This window comes from Puntigrus tetrazona, unplaced genomic scaffold (assembly GCF_018831695.1).
Source record: "Puntigrus tetrazona isolate hp1 unplaced genomic scaffold, ASM1883169v1 S000000974, whole genome shotgun sequence".
In the NCBI taxonomy this organism is placed as follows: Eukaryota; Metazoa; Chordata; class Actinopteri; order Cypriniformes; family Cyprinidae; genus Puntigrus; species Puntigrus tetrazona.
In genome coordinates this window covers 66,055-73,571 of record NW_025048569.1, presented here as the reverse complement: position 1 = coordinate 73,571, position 7,517 = coordinate 66,055, and the positions used below count along the sequence as shown (strand labels likewise).

At 38.7% G+C, this 7,517-nt stretch overlaps 18 pseudogenes; all 18 read right to left on the bottom strand.

The window, feature by feature from the left end:
- Nucleotides 1-42: 42 nt before the first annotated feature.
- Nucleotides 43-159, bottom strand: LOC122337584 (annotated as a pseudogene).
- Nucleotides 160-437: 278 nt separating this feature from the next.
- Nucleotides 438-554, bottom strand: LOC122337594 (annotated as a pseudogene).
- Nucleotides 555-830: 276 nt separating this feature from the next.
- Nucleotides 831-946, bottom strand: LOC122337573 (annotated as a pseudogene).
- A 276-nt stretch (nucleotides 947-1,222) lies between these two features.
- LOC122337636 lies at nucleotides 1,223-1,341 on the bottom strand (annotated as a pseudogene).
- A 280-nt stretch (nucleotides 1,342-1,621) lies between these two features.
- On the bottom strand, nucleotides 1,622-1,740 carry LOC122337530 (annotated as a pseudogene).
- Nucleotides 1,741-2,013: 273 nt separating this feature from the next.
- On the bottom strand, nucleotides 2,014-2,132 carry LOC122337635 (annotated as a pseudogene).
- Nucleotides 2,133-2,405: 273 nt separating this feature from the next.
- On the bottom strand, nucleotides 2,406-2,524 carry LOC122337515 (annotated as a pseudogene).
- Nucleotides 2,525-2,795: 271 nt separating this feature from the next.
- LOC122337570 lies at nucleotides 2,796-2,916 on the bottom strand (annotated as a pseudogene).
- Nucleotides 2,917-3,189: 273 nt separating this feature from the next.
- LOC122337561 lies at nucleotides 3,190-3,306 on the bottom strand (annotated as a pseudogene).
- Nucleotides 3,307-3,579: 273 nt separating this feature from the next.
- On the bottom strand, nucleotides 3,580-3,698 carry LOC122337506 (annotated as a pseudogene).
- Nucleotides 3,699-3,974: 276 nt separating this feature from the next.
- On the bottom strand, nucleotides 3,975-4,093 carry LOC122337634 (annotated as a pseudogene).
- Nucleotides 4,094-4,764: 671 nt separating this feature from the next.
- Nucleotides 4,765-4,881, bottom strand: LOC122337560 (annotated as a pseudogene).
- Nucleotides 4,882-5,157: 276 nt separating this feature from the next.
- Nucleotides 5,158-5,278, bottom strand: LOC122337501 (annotated as a pseudogene).
- Nucleotides 5,279-5,551: 273 nt separating this feature from the next.
- Nucleotides 5,552-5,670, bottom strand: LOC122337499 (annotated as a pseudogene).
- Nucleotides 5,671-5,946: 276 nt separating this feature from the next.
- Nucleotides 5,947-6,063, bottom strand: LOC122337559 (annotated as a pseudogene).
- A 280-nt stretch (nucleotides 6,064-6,343) lies between these two features.
- On the bottom strand, nucleotides 6,344-6,462 carry LOC122337498 (annotated as a pseudogene).
- Nucleotides 6,463-6,741: 279 nt separating this feature from the next.
- Nucleotides 6,742-6,860, bottom strand: LOC122337522 (annotated as a pseudogene).
- Nucleotides 6,861-7,133: 273 nt separating this feature from the next.
- Nucleotides 7,134-7,252, bottom strand: LOC122337633 (annotated as a pseudogene).
- Between the last annotated feature and the right edge of the window lie 265 nt (nucleotides 7,253-7,517).

The window sequence follows — 7,517 nt, the reverse complement described above, 5'->3', positions numbered from 1 at the left end:
CACTAAGAGCCAGTGTATTAGATAAGTAGTGAAAAAACTCAAAACTTACAGCACCTGGTATTCCTAGGCAGTCTCCCATCAAGTACTAACTAGGCCCAACTCTGTAGCTTCTGAGATCAGATAGAGATCAGGCGTGAACAGGGTGGTATGGCCGTAAGCTAAAGCTGCTGCAAAAGCCCCTATTTTAAGGTGAGGCACACTAGGGTGCCATTATACTAGATAAGTAATGAATGAAATACAAAAAAAAATACTTCAAAATGAGCTACATTAAAGATAAGAGCATTAGTTAAGTAGTTAAAAACAGTCAAACTCTGTTTAAAGAACAGCTACTTTAAAGGCAATTGAATTAAATAAGCAGTAAGGGAAAGCAAAGAGCTGGTCAAACTTTGGCCACACTAAGGAGCCAGTGTATTAGATAAGTAGTGAAAAAACTCAAAAACTTACAGCACCTGGTATTCCTAGGCAGTCTCCCATCCAAGTACTAACTAGGCCCAACTCTGTAGCTTCTGAGATCAGGCGAGATCAGGCGTGAACAGGGTGGTATGGCCGTGCAGAAAGCTGCTGCCAAAAAGCCCCTATTTTAAGGTGAGGCACACTAAGTGCCATTATACTAGATAAGTAATGAATGAAATACAAAAAAATACTTCAAAATGAGCTACATTAAAGATAAGAGCATTAGTTAAGTAGTTAAAAACAGTCAAACTCTGTTTAAAGAACAGCTACTTTAAAGGCAATTGAATTAAATAAGCAGTAAGGAAAGCAAAAAGCTGGTCAAACTTTGGCCACACTAAGGAGACCAGTGTATTAGATAAGTAGTGAAAAAACTCAAAAACTTACAGCACCTGGTATTCCTAGGCAGTCTCCCATCCAAGTACTAACTAGGCCCAACTCTTAGCTTCTGAGATCAGGCGAGATCAGGCGTGAACAGGGTGGTATGGCCGTAAGCGAAAGCTGCTGCAAAAAGCCCCCTATTTTAAGGTGAGGCACACTAAGTGCCATTATACTAGATAAGTAATGAATGAAATACAAAAAAATACTTCAAAATGAGCTACATTAAAGATAAGAGCATTAGTTAAGTAGTTAAAAACAGTCAAACTCTGTTTAAAGAACAGCTACTTTAAAGGCAATTGAATTAAATAAGCAGTAAAGGAAAGCAAAGAGCTGGTCAAACTTTGACCACACTAAGGGCCAGTGTATTAGATAAGTAGTGAAAAAACTCAAAAACTTACAGCACCTGGTATTCCTAGGCAGTCTCCCATCCAAGTACTAACTAGGCCCAACTCTGCTTAGCTTCTGAGATCAGGCGAGATCAGGCGTGAACAGGGTGGTATGGCCGTAAGCGAAAGCTGCTGCAAAAAGCCCCTATTTTAAGGTGAGGCACACTAGAAAGTGCCATTATACTAGATAAGTAATGAATGAAATACAAAAAAAAATACTTCAAAATGAGCTACATTAAAGATAAGAGCATTAGTTAAGTAGTTAAAAACAGTCAAACTCTGTTTAAAGAACAGCTACTTTAAAGGCAATTGAATTAAATAAGCAGTAAGGAAAGCAAAGAGAGCTGGTCAAACTTTGGCCACACTAAGGGCCAGTGTATTAGATAAGTAGTGAAAAAACTCAAAACTTACAGCACCTGGTATTCCTAGGCAGTCTCCCATCCAAGTACTAACTAGGCCCAACTCTGCTTAGCTTCTGAGATCAGGCGAGATCAGGCGTGAACAGGGTGGTATGGCCGTAGCGAAAGCTGCTGCAAAAAGCCCCTATTTTAAGGTGAGGCACACTAAGTGCCATTATACTAGATAAGTAATGAATGAAATACAAAAAAATACTTCAAAATGAGCTACATTAAAGATAAGAGCATTAGTTAAGTAGTTAAAAACAGTCAAACTCTGTTTAAAGAACAGCTACTTTAAAGGCAATTGAATTAAATAAGCAGTAAGGAAAGCAAAGAGCTGGTCAAACTTTGACCACACTAAGAGACCAGTGTATTAGATAAGTAGTGAAAAAACTCAAAACTTACAGCACCTGGTATTCCTAGGCAGTCTCCCATCCAAGTACTAACTAGGCCCAACTCTGCTTAGCTTCTGAGATCAGGCGAGATCAGGCGTGAACAGGGTGGTATGGCCGTAAGCGAAAGCTGCTGCAAAAAGCCCCTATTTTAAGGTGAGGCACACTAAGTGCCATTATACTAGATAAGTAATGAATGAAATACAAAAAAATACTTCAAAATGAGCTACATTAAAGATAAGAGCATTAGTTAAGTAGTTAAAAACAGTCAAACTCTGTTTAAAGAACAGCTACTTTAAAGGCAATTGAATTAAATAAGCAGTAAGGAAAGCAAAGAGCTGGTCAAACTTTGGCCACACTAAGGGCCAGTGTATTAGATAAGTAGTGAAAAAACTCAAAACTTACAGCACCTGGTATTCCTAGGCAGTCTCCCATCCAAGTACTAACTAGGCCCAACTCTGCTTAGCTTCTGAGATCAGGCGAGATCAGGCGTGAACAGGGTGGTATGGCCGTGAAAGCTGCTGCTGCAAAAGCCCCTATTTTAAGGTGAGGCACACTAAGTGCCATTATACTAGATAAGTAATGAATGAAATACAAAAAAAAATACTTCAAAATGAGCTACATTAAAGATAAGAGCATTAGTTAAGTAGTTAAAAACAGTCAAACTCTGTTTAAAGAACAGCTACTTTAAAGGCAATTGAATTAAATAAGCAGTAAGGAAAGCAAAGAGCTGGTCAAACTTTGGCCACACTAAGGCCAGTGTATTAGATAAGTAGTGAAAAACTCAAAACTTACAGCACCTGGTATTCCTAGGCAGTCTCCCATCCAAGTACTAACTAGGCCCAACTCTGCTTAGCTTCTGAGATCAGGCGAGATCAGGCGTGAACACAGGGTGGTATGGCCGTGCGAAAGCTGCTGCAAAAGCCCCCTATTTTAAGGTGAGGCACACTAAGTGCCATTATACTAGATAAGTAATGAATGAAATACAAAAAAAAATACTTCAAAATGAGCTACATTAAAGATAGAGCATTAGTTAAGTAGTTAAAAACAGTCAAACTCTGTTTAAAGAACAGCTACTTTAAAGGCAATTGAATTAAATAAGCAGTAAGGAAAGCAAAGAGCTGGTCAAACTTTGACCACACTAAGGGCCAGTGTATTAGATAAGTAGTGAAAAAACTCAAAAACTTACAGCACCTGGTATTCCTAGGCAGTCTCCCATCCAAGTACTAACTAGGCCCAACTCTGTAGCTTCTGAGATCAGGCGAGATCAGGCGTGAACAGGGTGGTATGGCCGTAAGCGAAAGCTGCTGCAAAAAGCCCCTATTTTAAGGTGAGGCACACTAAGTGCCATTATACTAGATAAGTAATGAATGAAATACAAAAAAAATACTTCAAAATGAGCTACATTAAAGATAAGAGCATTAGTTAAGTAGTTAAAAACAGTCAAACTCTGTTTAAAGAACAGCTACTTTAAAGGCAATTGAATTAAATAAGCAGTAAGGAAAGCAAAGAGCTGGTCAAACTTTGGCCACACTAAGGGCCAGTGTATTAGATAAGTAGTGAAAAACTCAAAACTTACAGCACCTGGTATTCCTAGGCAGTCTCCCATCCAAGTACTAACTAGGCCCAACTCTGCTTAGCTTCTGAGATCAGACGAGATCAGGCGTGAACAGGGTGGTATGGCCGTAGCGAAAGCTGCTGCAAAAGCCCCTATTTTAAGGTGAGGCACACTAAGTGCCATTATACTAGATAAGTAATGAATGAAATACAAAAAAAAAAATACTTCAAAATGAGCTACATTAAAGATAAGAGCATTAGTTAAGTAGTTAAAAACAGTCAAACTCTGTTTAAAGAACAGCTACTTTAAAGGCAATTGAATTAAATAAGCAGTAAGGGAAAGCAAAGAGCTGGTCAAACTTTGGCCACACTAAGGGCCAGTGTATTAGATAAGTAGTGAAAAAACTCAAAACTTACAGCACCTGGTATTCCTAGGCAGTCTCCCATCCAAGTACTAACTAGGCCCAACTCTGCTTAGCTTCTGAGATCAGGCGAGATCAGGCGTGAACAGGGTGGTATGGCCGTAAGCGAAAGCTGCTGCAAAAAGCCCCCTATTTTAAGGTGAGGCACACTAAGTGCCATTATACTAGATAAGTAATGAATGAAATACAAAAAAAAAACTTCAAAATGAGCTACATTAAAGATAAGAGCATTAGTTAAGTAGTTAAAAACAGTCAAACTCTGTTTAAAGAACAGCTACTTTAAAGGCAATTGAATTAAATAAGCAGTAAGGAAAGCAAAGAGCTGGTCAAACTTTGGCCACACTAAGGGCCAGTGTATTAGATAAGTAGTGAAAAAACTCAAAAACTTACAGCACCTGGTATTCCTAGGCAGTCTCCCATCCAAGTACTACTAACTAGGCCCAACTCTGTGCTTCTGAGATCAGGCGAGATCAGGCGTGACAGGGGGTGGTATGGCCGTAAGCGAAAGCTGCTGCAAAAGCCCCTATTTTAAGGTGAGGCACACTAAGTGCCATTATACTAGATAAGTAATGAATGAAATACAAAAAAATACTTCAAAATGAGCTACATTAAAGATAAGAGCATTAGTTAAGTAGTTAAAAACAGTCAAACTCTGTTTAAAGAACAGCTACTTTAAAGGCAATTGAATTAAATAAGCAGTAAGGGAAAGCAAAGAGCTGGTCAAACTTTGGCCACACTAAAGGGCCAGTGTATTAGATAAGTAGTGAAAAAACTCAAAAACTTACAGCACCTGGTATTCCTAGGCAGTCTCCCATCCAAGTACTAACTAGGCCCAACTCTGTAGCTTCTGAGATCAGGCGAGATCAGGCGTGAACAGGGTGGTATGGCCGTAAGCGAAAGCTGCTGCAAAAAGCCCCCTATTTTAAGGTGAGGCACACTAAGTGCCATTATACTAGATAAGTAATGAATGAAATACAAAAAAAATACTTCAAAATGAGCTACATTAAAGATAAGAGCATTAGTTAAGTAGTTAAAAACAGTCAAACTCTGTTTAAAGAACAGCTACTTTAAAGGCAATTGAATTAAATAAGCAGTAAGGAAAGCAAAGAGCTGGTCAAACTTTGGCCACACTAAGGGCCAGTGTATTAGATAAGTAGTGAAAAAACTCAAAAACTTACAGCACCTGGTATTCCTAGGCAGTCTCCCATCCAAGTACTAACTAGGCCCAACTCTGCTTAGCTTCTGAGATCAGACGAGATCAGGCGTGAACAGGATGTGGTATGGCCGTAAGCGAAAGCTGCTGCAAAAAGCCCCTATTTTAAGGTGAGGCACACTAAGTGCCATTATACTAGATAAGTAATGAATGAAATAAAAAAAATACTTCAAAATGAGCTACATTAAAGATAAGAGCATTAGTTAAGTAGTTAAAAACAGTCAAACTCTGTTTAAAGAACAGCTACTTTAAAGGCAATTGAATTAAATAAGCAGTAAGGAAAGCAAAGAGCTGGTCAAACTTTGGCCACACTAAGGGCCAGTGTATTAGATAAGTAGTGAAAAAACTCAAAAACTTACAGCACCTGGTATTCCTAGGCAGTCTCCCATCCAAGTACTAACTAGGCCCAACTCTGCTTAGCTTCTGAGATCAGGCGAGATCAGGCGTGAACAGGGTGGTATGGCCGTAAAGAAAGCTGCTGCAAAAAGCCCCTATTTTAAGGTGAGGCACACTAAGTGCCATTATACTAGATAAGTAATGAATGAAATACAAAAAAAAATACTTCAAAATGAGCTACATTAAAGATAAGAGCATTAGTTAAGTAGTTAAAAACAGTCAAACTCTGTTTAAAGAACAGCTACTTTAAAGGCAATTGAATTAAATAAGCAGTAAAGGAAAGCAAAGAGCTGGTCAAACTTTGGCCACACTAAGAGGCCAGTGTATTAGATAAGTAGTGAAAAAACTCAAAACTTACAGCACCTGGTATTCCTAGGCAGTCTCCCATCCAAGTACTAACTAGGCCCAACTCTGTAGCTTCTGAGATCAGGCGAGATCAGGCGTGAACAGGGTGGTATGGCCGTAAGCGAAAGCTGCTGCAAAAAGCCCCTATTTTAAGGTGAGGCACACTAAGTGCCATTATACTAGATAAGTAATGAATGAAATACAAAAAAAAAAAAATACTTCAAAATGAGCTACATTAAAGATAAGAGCATTAGTTAAGTAGTTAAAAACAGTCAAACTCTGTTTAAAGAACAGCTACTTTAAAGGCAATTGAATTAAATAAGCAGTAAGGGAAAGCAAAGAGCTGGTCAAACTTTGACCACACTAAGGGCCAGTGTATTAGATAAGTAGTGAAAAAACTCAAAACTTACAGCACCTGGTATTCCTAGGCAGCCTCCCATCCAAGTACTAACTAGGCCCAACTCTGCTTAGCTTCTGAGATCAGGCGAGATCAGGCGTGAACAGGGTGGTATGGCCGTAAGCGAAAGCTGCTGCAAAAAGCCCCTATTTTAAGGTGAGGCACACTAAGTGCCATTATACTAGATAAGTAATGAATGAAATACAAAAAAAAAATACTTCAAAAATGAGCTACATTAAAGATAAGAGCATTAGTTAAGTAGTTAAAAACAGTCAAACTCTGTTTAAAGAACAGCTACTTTAAAGGCAATTGAATTAAATAAGCAGTAAGGGAAAGCAAAGAGCTGGTCAAACTTTGGCCACACTAAGGGCCAGTGTATTAGATAAGTAGTGAAAAAACTCAAAAACTTACAGCACCTGGTATTCCTAGGCAGTCTCCCATCCAAGTACTAACTAGGCCCAACTCTGCTTAGCTTCTGAGATCAGGCGAGATCAGGCGTGAACAGGGTGGTATGGCCGTAGAGAAAGCTGCTGCAAAAGCCCCTATTTTAAGGTGAGGCACACTAAGTGCCATTATACTAGATAAGTAATGAATGAAATACAAAAAAAAATACTTCAAAATGAGCTACATTAAAGATAAGAGCATTAGTTAAGTAGTTAAAAACAGTCAAACTCTGTTTAAAGAACAGCTACTTTAAAGGCAATTGAATTAAATAAGCAGTAAGGAAAGCAAAGAGCTGGTCAAACTTTGACCACACTAAGGCCAGTGTATTAGATAAGTAGTGAAAAAACTCAAAAACTTACAGCACCTGGTATTCCTAGGCAGTCTCCCATCCAAGTACTAACTAGGCCCAACTCTGCTTAGCTTCTGAGATCAGGCGAGATCAGGCGTGAACAGGGTGGTATGGCCGTAAGCGAAGCTGCTGCAAAAGCCCCTATTTTAAGGTGAGGCACACTAAGTGCCATTATACTAGATAAGTAATGAATGAAATACAAAAAAAAAAATACTTCAAAATGAGCTACATTAAAGATAAGAGCATTAGTTAAGTAGTTAAAAACAGTCAAACTCTGTTTAAAGAACAGCTACTTTAAAGGCAATTGAATTAAATAAGCAGTAAGGGAAAGCAAAGAGCTGGTCAAACTTTGGCCACACTAAGGGCCAGTGTATTAGATAAGTAGTG